The sequence below is a fragment of the Thalia democratica genome, chromosome 4 (genome assembly GCF_965202585.1).
Source record: "Thalia democratica chromosome 4, ktThaDemo2.hap1.1, whole genome shotgun sequence".
NCBI lineage: Eukaryota > Metazoa > Chordata > Thaliacea > Salpida > Salpidae > Thalia > Thalia democratica.
The window spans coordinates 15,945,573-15,957,917 of NC_139168.1; positions in this window are offsets into that span (position 1 = coordinate 15,945,573).

The following is a 12,345-nucleotide window of genomic DNA, read 5'->3' on the forward strand; positions in this document are numbered from 1 at the left end:
TGTATAAATTCATACATAAAACTTTGTAATGAACATATAATTATTTGAAGTGAAATGTCAGTGATATCATAATGCAATCTTTATGCAATTGTTTTCACTTAAATTTATGTTTAAGTTAATGCTATTTGAAACAAAGTTAAAATTATGGTCTTTAATTGAACAAGTTTATACATAAATACATTTAATTTGTTATATACCATAAAAAGAACAACCTTGTTATATAAATGATGAAATGTATTCACATTCAGCTAAAATATTTATTTTCACTATATATAACAACAAACTTATTACAGAAGATGATGGCTTGATTGATTTGCAATTTAGCGAACAGTGTGTTGAGGCAATGCACTTTCTTTTTCTCCTCAACGTAAGCGTAAGACTGGCTGACTCCCTTCAAAGTAAGCTCCTCCATAAAGTTGATCTCGTAGGGATTGTTCATGTGTCTGTTGAAAATTTACAACTTTAACCACTACTTTTACAACAGGATTTAAAACAAACAGTGATGATTGTTAATAAAATCTGTAAAAACGAACTTTAACACAAATACTTCTTAAGTGATACATATAAGCCATTCATAGGCTAGAAAATAGTATTAACATTTCACAGTACAATTCAATTGCTATAGTAGATAGGCTATTTCTGTAAGATTTCGAAAAAAAAAAAATTTTTGACTCTCTTGAGGTAGCCAGTTGAACAACAGAATCTTAGCATCATACGCGTATGCTTAATTTTACATGTATAGAAAGCATGTTGTATCGTGTTGACGCCGAAGGCGGGTTGAAAGGCCACTGTTATAAAGTGTATAGGCTTTTAGGCCTGAAATTTGCGAAGTCGTCGCGACGAGTATGTGATAGCAAAAGGCTGCAGCAGCTGACGAGAGTGGCTGTTGCAGGGAAAACATAACGCGTGAAAGCAGGACTGTCATCTTAAGTACTTTTGAGACAGCGGTAAGCAGTGAACGGGTAAGAGACTGAAGCAGGCAGTCTAGAACGAACAAGAGACCTTAGCAGGTCAAGTGGCAAGTGCAGAAGGTAAAGACGGCCGCAGTAGGTGAATAGAAACAGCTGCACTTCGCAAGGTAAAAGCTCAAACTTGAAAAGCTGTGAACGGGTAAGAGACTGAAGCAGACAGTCTAGAACGAACAAGAGACCTTAGCAGGTCAAATGGCATGTGCAGAAGGCAAAGACGGCCGTAGTAGGTAAACAGCTGCACTTGGCATGGTAAAAGCTCTGACTTGAAAAGCTGCGAACGGTGCAAACATGAACTAACGTGCGATTCTAGAGTTTAGGAAAAAACGGGGCGACTCTAGAATGTGCGCGGTCGGGAGGTGAAGCACTCGTATAAGCAGGTGAAGAGGCGGGTGAATGTTGCAAGCCGCTTTGAAGGTCAGAGTTGGAGTTAATTGAAGGCGTTTGTGAGGCGAGGAGAAACTTCAAGAAAAAATTCGAGAAAACGCGGAGGAAGAGTTTTTTGAAAAAAAAATGAAATCGATTGAAAAAAAAAATTGGGGAAAGAGATTGAATTTGAGAATAATGAAAAAAAAAATGGAAAAAAAAAGGGCCGAAAGGACGAAAAATTGCGCCGCGGCGCAATTTTTCGTCCTTTCGGCCCTTTTTTTTTCCATTTTTTTTTTCATTATTTTTTTTGACCCTTGTCGAATAATTCGACAAGGGTCTATTTTTTACCAAAAATTTATTTTGACCCTAGTCGAATAGTTCGACAAGGGTCTGTTTTTTACAAAAAATATGTTTTGGCCTTTTTTTATCAAAAAATTTTCTTTAAAAAAATTCTCAAAGTTTTTTCAAGTAAAAAAGTAAAAAATTCAAGTAAATTTTTATATGTATTTTTATTTTTTTTTTGGGTTTTTATTTTTGAAAAAAGCTAAAAAAAAAATAAATTATCTTAGTAAATACTCTAAGTCAAAATAATATATGTTCAATCTTGATAGTGTAAAATATAGAGAACTTAGGTTTAGAAAAAAACACTCTTATGTATCCTAATATCGTTATAATAAATGAAGCCGTTAAAAAAAAACAGATTTAGTGTGAACTTTTGATGATATATACAAACTACTTTTTGTTAAGTACAAACAGATAAGAAAAAAAATCAATTATTAAAATTCTAGTTAATTTTTAATTGTTTCAATGATATTCTTATAAATAAATCTTGTAAAGCTTAAATCTTTTGTTAGAAGTTATATCACTAACTATGTAAACTTTAAAATAAATTCAAGGAAAATTTGAACGTGGTAACATCAAGTTAAACAAAGTTAATTTTACAACTTTTTTATACTGTTACTTTTTTATGTTGGTTCTAGTTTTAAAAAGGTTAAAAATCTTAGTCTAAAGTTTAAGTTTCTCTAAGTAAGTACAACTTCATACACTTAAATTCTAAATTACAAATGACCAAACAGGTATTTGGATTTTGAAGCTATTTGTGATAGTAATTATAATTGTGATCTAAACTTGAATTGTAGTGATTTTATTTGTTTACTTGGCTGGATCTTAGTAGTAATAGTTAGTAAAATGTTTTAACCTTAAAATAATACATTTTATCATTCTTTAATGTAAAATTCTTTCTTGACCATATTAAGTTTCTCAATATAATACTTGGAAAAATTTATGGCAAAAAAATAAAACTTATTTGTTCTGAAGGCATTCGCTGAATTTGCATTTGATCAGAGGAATGATATTTGTTTTTAAATCTTAAAACTGGCGATTCTATCAACTAGTTTGGGAAACCAAGTTCTAATGTAAATTACTTAGTTTCATAATATTTTAAAAAATTATATTGTAAAACTAAAAAGTTTCTGTACATACGCTATTTTAAGCAACTTTAATAATCAGATAACAAAAGTTATTAACATAAAAAAATTATGATAGCTGACTCATAACTTTTTTGTTCTTATATTTTCGATATTAACTTTTACCCTAAAAATATTACAGTTAGTTATTACTTGACGGAAATTTTAGCTTTTACAAATTGATAGTTATACTTCATGTTACAGAAAGTAATACTTAATAATAAAGTTGGAACAATTTTTAGTAAATGGAACGGTTTTCAGAAAATTTAATATTTAACAGAAATAAAATAGTTTAAAGCTGGTTTCTCAAAGTTTACTGCTCAAACACTGATTTCATGAAACGGCTTTAAATTAAAAAACTCCTTAAAAGTCTTAGTTTGCTAAATTCGCACACTACAAAATTAAACAAATAATACAAAAATTAAATCGGTTTAAAGGTTTTAATCATTTAAGTGTTCTTTTAGTGTTGATTTTATTCGAAACGTCAGTTAATTCTTACCCATATATTCAAATTTTTATTTCTATTAATCTAACGTAAAACTTTTAAGCTAAATTTACCATAAATGTGCCTTTGAAAAGTTTATTTTGAGGTTAACTTGCAATTTTATTGCAAAAGCTGTTTTTTTTAAGTAAATTCAGAAACTTAAAAGCATCAAAATAAAAGCTATCGTTTCCAAATATATACTTGTATTGTTAACAGAAAAGCAATTAAATATTGAACTTACACCAGTTGAGTGTGGTCTAGTTTTAGTTAAAATTACTTTACAATTTCAATCTCTTATATTTGGTTTCCCGTTGTCAAAATCATTAGTTTACTAGCCCAGTTAAAGACAGGAAAGTACCAACTTTATCAGCAATATAATAGTATAAGCAAGGTAGGATAACAACAGTTAAAATATTTCTTTTTTAGTAATAAATGTTTTATTCAAAGTTGGTCAAAAACAAGCTATAAACACGTAAAAAGTAAACTCTAAAAAATATAAACTTGCTTCATTAAGTTTTAAAATTAGTGAGCTAACTTTTAAGTGATTGTTACATATGGTAATCGGAATGACAAGAGTTAGTTTTAAGACGTTAGTTTATTTTTGCAAACTGACTAATTGTAGTTTGCAATATATTTATTTAAACTGCTCACCCAAGTTATAGACATTCAACTTTAGTAAGTTAAATATGGAAAGCTACTTACGCATTTTGTTCAAGAAGCCAAAATATCAAACGTTAATACAACATTTATATAAAATAACACACCTTAACCCTCAATTAAAACGTCTATCTAAGCTTGTAAATATTATTTACACACCATCAATGAATGTAAGGATATTTTTTTACTGAACAAAACATAACTACCGATAATTAAAGCTTACACGCAATTCAATTCGTACAAAAAAATTTAAAGTTTTTATAATTAGGTCACAGTCAAATTGCATATTTCTAACTAAGCTTTCAAACTCAAAACTTATTAGTTGTTGTTTTTGTTTTAACTGTTGCTTTACAAAAACTAAACTACTTTTACCTTAATCTTAAGTTTGTAACAGATATTATATTTTAAATAACCAAAGTTTTTTTTTTGGGCTTTAGACTAAGGTGAGCATATAGTTTTTAACTAAAAATATTACTTTGGATTTACCTAGCTCAGTTTATTTTATATTTTCAGTACCTAATTCATATTAAAATGTCTAAAAAGTTTTTTTTAAGTATAAACCTAACATTTATTTACTCTTTTGACGCCTGCCTAACTTCTCATAACTTTTTTACATTTTAAAAAACAAACTGACGAGGTCATATACCCAAGCATTGTTTTTTTTCAAATAAATCTTATAAAATTGTTCAAGTAATCAACTATTTTTTATTTTTTAGATTTGAATTTTTTAATTAGTATTTAGTCCTATGCATATATTGTAATACTGTATTTTCAAACGCAAATTTGAAACCGTCTTAGTTGCAAGAAAACTTTAACAATCGACATGGTTGAGCAGATGTTTCATGATGTTGAATCATTGAAAGCAAAAAAGATCCGCTTTGAATCACGAGTAACACTTTCAAAGTTGGGTTTTGTAATCTGTTGACAAACTAATTTTAATGGCTTCATACCATGTGGCGTATAAATTAGCCAAATCCAAATCGAACACAAGTCAAAGCTTTTCTTAAGGAACGTGACTATTACTATGCTAAAGAAATGGAGTCATAAGAATTTAAGAAAATACTAGCTTATTCGAGTGACATTTTCAGCCATATAAATAACCTTAATGTTTCTAGGGAAAATAAAAACATACTTAAATGTAGGAAATGCTTTAAAATAAAAGTTACTTCTCTGGTGTCGACGAGTTAAAACAGGCAATGTAGCAAATTTTCAATCACTCGAAGAAGTTACTGATGAAAATGAGTCTTAAATTCCAAGTATGCTTTAAGAATTATGAATCATTTAAAATAATATCCAAATATATTTAACCATTTTATGGATATTTTGGATTAGAACTGGAAACTTCTGAAGAATTATTTAAATAATATAACAATATAGGTTTTTGAGAAAATCTTTATCGCGAGATATAACAACTGTGTACTAACATTTTTGTTTTCTAATAACGTACAATAAAGTCAATTTGATAGGTCAACACAAACCAACATACATAGTTTTTAACTGCATAAAATTATTTTAACATAAAAGGTAATCAACTAATATTCAATTTTGGGGTATCGTAGAACATTTCAACCTGGGGTCGGAACGTCAAAAAATTAACTATTTTTATAATATATATAAAATAAATCCGCAAAAACGACATTAACAGCTAACTGTGTTTAAATGTTAAGTTTATTGAAATAAATTACACAGCAGACAACTGTAAAGTATTAAAATAGTTATATACAAGTATGAAAATTTACCTTTTTATTGCAGGCATCTTGGAAGGGTACATTCTTACATCTGAAAGATTCCGAACACCTGATGATTCTGTAGAAAATTGATTAATCAAAACTTTCAAACGATTAAAATAAAAGCATGTTATAATACTCAACATCTTAGCTTGGCCTGACTCAGTTTGCTAGGTTTAACGATTAAGGCTATAGAAAAAGAGATAGGTATATTTATAAACAGTATTTTTTTATGATGGTTAATTAAAAAAATATCAAGTAATATTTAAATTGATTTTAACCTTAACATAACTATACAATGTTCGTTTTCATACCAAATATGAAATTAAATTTATGTGTCTATAAAGCACAAAGAGTTACAAATAAATATTGATTGTATAAAGAGATTAACTAAATACAAATATTTCTACATTTTATAAAGAAAAAACAGGTGAAAACAACTTGATAAAAACCTATTTTTACTATAAACTAATTAATCGATCATCTAGCACAATAAGTTAATTGTTATAATTCTAAGCATAGACAAGTAATAAATATTAAAATATTTATATATATATATTACCATTAACTTCAAGCTTGGTAAACATTTAATAGCTAACTAGCTTGTAATCACTGAAGCGTAGAAAATCATATTGTTCATATAAACTTTAGTGATTTATTTAAAAGTTTAACTTTTTCTCAAATTTCATACTAGAAGTGTAGCAACACCATAATATTTGTTTAAATTCTAATAACTATTTCAAGAGTTACATAACTGGAAACAAGGCAAAGAAAAACAATAAAAATATTAAAATATCTAATATAATAGCTTACTTTTTCATGAAAGATTCGACAGATAGAGGGAATGTTGCTGAAAACAATACCATCTGTCTGCTTCTAAGTAGCATGCTTTGCTATTCCACCATCATTCGGTGGAAATCTGATGACAACAATTTGTCTGCTTCGTCCAATACAAGCATGTGGCATTTCTAACATAAAAGTTATTCAGTTAGTTAATTAGGTTCATTTCAACTTTTAACAAAACGAGTTTATTTGCTACCCAAGGGCTGTTGCCAAATAATGTTCGTATTTTAAACATAACTATTAATGAAACCAACATAAACAACAACAGTAGCTCAACTACAATTGACATATTCAATTTCAGATGCATTTGCTACAAGTAAACAAAACATTCATTTTCGCCGATTTTTGTTTAGAACTTTTTTCATAACTATTTAAACTACAAATAAATAATAAACAAAAAATTCAAACTAACTTGCTCTCTGGTGTTTTTTTTCTAATCAGATCGAGAATTCCATCGGGAGTCGCTTCTATCATGTGGTTATCTTCCTCGAACCTCATAATATCGTACCTGTATGGAAATACTAAACTAAGCACATGAAAATTTATTGATATCAACCTAATATGAATGAATACAAAATACTGAATACTTATTGAAAATTTAGATTTTTACTGCTAAAAAATAAATGCTAAACTAAATAAACTAAATAGTAAATAGCTTAACTAAATAGTAAACTAAATTGTTGTTAGTTAAAGTTGATATGTCAATAAACCAGTTACAAACTTCTTAATTCAGTTTAATATACATAAAAAGTAAGAATTAATATTAATTACTATAAACTAAAATATTCGATTTTATTTTACAATATTGTAATTTCAATTATTGTATTAATATAATCGCTTTATATTGTAAAATAAAAGCGATTAATTATTTAAGTTTTGTTAATTTATGATAAATAAGTTTAATTTCATCTATAGATTATAAATTTTTAGCCACTGTTGTCTTTTCATCCTCAAAAATGAAAAAAATATCTTAAAACGTGTGCTTCCAAAACATTTTACGGTTTTGATTGCTTTGTAGATTATGAATAAAAATTTCTTTCAAATAAATAAGTTAGGAAAAGTATATTTTTAACTTTAAAACTAGACTTATTAGAAAAATGTGCTTTAATGAGCAAAACTAATCGAAAATGCGAACAAAAACTTTTAAAAAGAATATACAAAAATTAAAAATTAAAACCTATCTAGTGTAGTAACTTATTTTACCTTTTATTGCAATTTCAAATAACTCACTTCAAAATGAAATAAATATAGCTTATATTTAATGAAAATTGGTTAAACTATTTAAAATATATACCATAAAACATATTTTGTGAAGATTATTCTGAATAATATATGTATTTTTTAGTTTTTTTATTTATTCCTGTTCATTTATTTGCTAAATGCAATTAGTAAAAGGTTGTATTAAATCTTTTGAAAACATATAATTTAATGTTATACTATTAAAAAGAAGTACGTGTGAGTTAAACAAATTATTTTTCAAAAGCTGTACAACAAACTGACGAATTTTTGTTTACAGTAACCTTTCGCGATTCTTATAGCAGTCCACAGTAATAGTGCGTAATTACACGAGAGGTAGCAAATACTATTCTGGATTTTTCTCATAATGCATTTGATTAGAAACAGTTTGTGCTACAGCAGACGACTCAACCAGAAAAACACGTCAAATGAGATTTTTATGTTTATTAAGAAGAACAAATATGATTTGTGTATTACATGTGTTTATTTAGTATCATTGTCACATTTAATTTTCTTTGAGCTGCTTATTTAGATTATTATTAATACATCGCGCAAGAGCACTGTATAATATGTGGTATACTATCAAAATCCACCCGCGTTCAAAATCCACCCGATCAAAATCCACCCGCATTCAAAATCCACCCGATCAAAATCCACCCGGTTCAAAATCCACCCGATCAAAATCCACCCGGGTCAAAATCCACCCGATCAAAATCCACCCGAGTCAAAATCTACCCGATCAAAATCAACCCGAGTCAAAATCCACCCGATCAAAATCAACCCGGTTCAAATTCCATCCGATAAAAATCCACCCGATCAAAATCCACCCGAGTTAAAATCCACCCGATTAAAATCCACCCGGTTCAAAATCCACCCGATCAAAATCAACCCGACTCTAAATCCACCCGTTTAAAAATCCACCCGATCAAAATCCACTCGATCAAAATCCACCCGGTTCAAAATCCACCCGGTTTAAAATCCACCCGATCAAAATCAACCCGAGTCAAAATCCACCCGATCAAAATCCACCCGAGTCAAAATCCACCCGATCAAAATTCATCCGAGTTAAAATCAACCCGAGTCAAAATCCTACCGACACAAAATCAACCAAAGTCAAAATCCAACCGAATCGAAACAAGCACCTTGTTTATTTATTTCTTTTTAAATCAAGTATCATTTAAACAAATCTCACCACTCTAAAGTACCAATCTTAAACAAGTTTTATTTAAAAAACACTTATAAAATCTTGTATTTTTGTCCCTTATAAATTGACTTAAGAATATAAAAACTGTACTACAGATTGAACTTATTTTGTGAGGTTTTTTGAGTTGTTATTTGGTATTTTTGCTTATTATAAGGAATTTTTGACAAAAATATTTTTGTTTTTTTGATTACTGAATATAATTTTGAATAGCTACAGCCGGCAAGCAGCTTTTAAAGGTACTGTTGTTTTTGATATAAGTATAACTATAAGAGCTAATAAAAGTTTAACAACGTCAGGATAAATAAATTAAAGTTTTACTATACAAATATGACTATGTTAAAACTTTTAGAAAACTAAAGGATGTGCCAGAAAAAATAATCTTGTATTATCTCAATCACAATTACACGACAATCAATTATAATTTACTGTTTCTAGGTATAAAATTTAATAATTTAGAACTTTTAAGTAATTTTTAAACAAATACGTCACACGATATAATTTTTATAAAAACTGAGTATTACAAGTGAAAGCTACCATTTATACTACAAATTAATCAATTTAATTTAGGGGTCAGCAAACTGCGGCCCTCGAAGTGTAAATATGTGGCCCTCGAGCATGTAAATTTGGTCAACTAAACAAAACAAAATTTAAATTGAAATTTTCAAAAAAGAAAAAGAAATTATAATAGTTTGTTTTTAAGTTTCTGAATATCATTTAAAAATCATTTATTATGCTTAAGCCTTAGATGTGAAAAAAGACAGATAGTAAATCTAGAAGTTTTTCTTTAAAGTTTAGACTTTACTTTTCCTTTTAAACAACAAAAGCTTACGTACTTGGATAAATTACTTATATAATATTGCAAAGTTTTTTTAATTGGAAATTTTACATGTTTTTAAGTTTTAAAAACACGGTGACTGGGTTGAAGTAACTGTTGTACTTTTTTTGTTTCAAAAAGTTGCAACCCGAAAAACTTTAGATAGATTATTAAGGTATTTAAAGGTTTTAAAAGAAAAACTTACACTGTTTAAAATGAAAGTATTAATATTTGTTTATATTTTAACTAGTTTAACAAAATCATTAAAATTTTAAATACGTGATATGCTGTGCATTAAATAAAAAAAGATTTTTTTTAACTACTAAAAAGAAAATACAAACAAAATAATAGAAATTGATTATAAAAAGTGTACATAATGATCTACACCTGTTTTTAATGATCTACACCTTGTAAATAATGATTGAAATAATAATATGACACAAGTTTTAAAAAAAAATAGTTTTCGACTTTAGAAAAAAATATACATTTTAAATATGCCAGGCCTGATCCCTTTAAGTAGATAAACGTGACTAAGACAGATTAAAAACAAAAATTGAATAAAACAACGGCTCGTGGAAAAAATTGAAACATGAAATTTGACCCGAGATAAACAATTGTCTGCCGACTCTAATTAAATCCAACTGCATCTTCGTTACTTTTAATTACAAAAAACTAAAAGGCAAACGTTTAAAATTCATTTAGTTTGTGTTTTTTTTAATATAATTTTTTTATGTGAAAGGTCTTAACAAGATATTTATCTATAAAAGTTCTCTTTGTTAAGAAAAGGTCACTAATTTACTTTAGATAGTTACCTTTACTGTATTGCCATTTAAAGATTTTTCAATATTAACTTTAAATTAAATATTTATTAATTTTCGGTTTTATTTGTTAGACAAAATTTTCACGCTTTTAAAGTTAATTTGTCTACTAAACAATTTGTTATAACAATAGTTGTCTTTAGCGTTTAAATTCGTTATAACCAATATAAAATTTTGTTTAATTTTAATATTGTTTCATTTTTAATTAAATTACTTAAAATTTTCTAAGTTTTAACAAATGGACTTTTTTATATGAAGATTATATTTAAAAAAAATAGTGGTAAATAATAACATTTCCATTTCTATGAATTAAAAAATATCAATTAACAACATAATATTGAACAGTAAATAATAATTTATCTTACTTAATTACAATTTCTATGCAACTTTATATTTATAAAAAAACATAAAACGTTTACAACTAATTAATTAAAAACATGCAGTTATAGCTTTTAACTTAAACTGTCGGAAATTAATTCAAGAAAATTTATCGCATGTAAATTAAAAGTTTTAGATTAGAAAATTTTAAATTTAAAATTTAAACGTTAACCAAAAGAGATTAAATTTTATAAAACCACTCAATTAATCACTTTCAAAACTGGCCTTAACCTATTAATAAAATTAATAATACGATTGTTTAAGTTGATACAGTCTGGTACAAAAATTCATAAACATAACTTATACTTGAATTTAAACTCTCTTGTCTAAAATACATACTTTTTTTAATGAACCTATGTAAAAATAGAACATTTTAATAATAAATTAAAAATGTTATAAGTTTTTTTTTTGTAATATTTGTTATAAATATAGTGTCATTTCTAAAAAACTCAACTTATTTGTTTTCTACTACAATTCTAAAGTATATAATTTCCCAAGCTCAAGTCTAACTACTAACTTTTTTAGTTGCAATTTACAAGCTATTTGAGCAAACTCAATGAATTGTAGAGTCGATATTTGTTTTATGTAAAGGACTTTAGAATTCATAGAAAAATGTTTAGCTTTTTAATTTGTACTATTAGTTAAAAACTAGCAAATTAAGTTGTTATCTAAATAAAAATAACTTATAACTTTAGTTACTTTATTCGAAACAATTTTTAGTTTTTTCAAAAATAGATGGTTTATAAAAAAAACATTTAATAAAATTACATTCAATTAACATAAACACTTTGAAAAAACGATAATAGCAGCTAAAATTATTGTATAAATTAAAAAAAATAACTAAAAAATATTTGTAACAAAAATTAGATAGAAAAAAATAAAATTGTTTTAAAACAGTTATTGATTTCTTACATATTCCTCATTTATATTTTTAGTAAATTAGTTTTCGTATTTTTATATTAAAATTTATGTTCTGTTTTTAAAAATTACTAATAAAAGAAACGTCAATAAATTGTTTACTAAACGACAAATAAAAGCGCTCAAAATATTTGGTCCTAAGTCCTCTTGCACGAACATACCTTAAAGTTATCGAGTCGCACACCAAAAATATCTTTTAACGTCTTTTCCACGTCGAAAACAATAATGATTAAAATATAATTAATAGGTGATAGTTTTTCCAAATTTAACAAAGGATTTTTATTTTATTATCACGTAGCAATTTTATATTATTATTTATCTATATTTTATTTTTTATAAACACTGTTAGTTGAAATTTTTAATATAATAAAATATTGTATGTAATACTATTTTTAAATTTAAGTAAAGCACAAAACACAAAACTTTTTACATCAAAAAAAAAGCTCAAAAATTTTAGATTAAT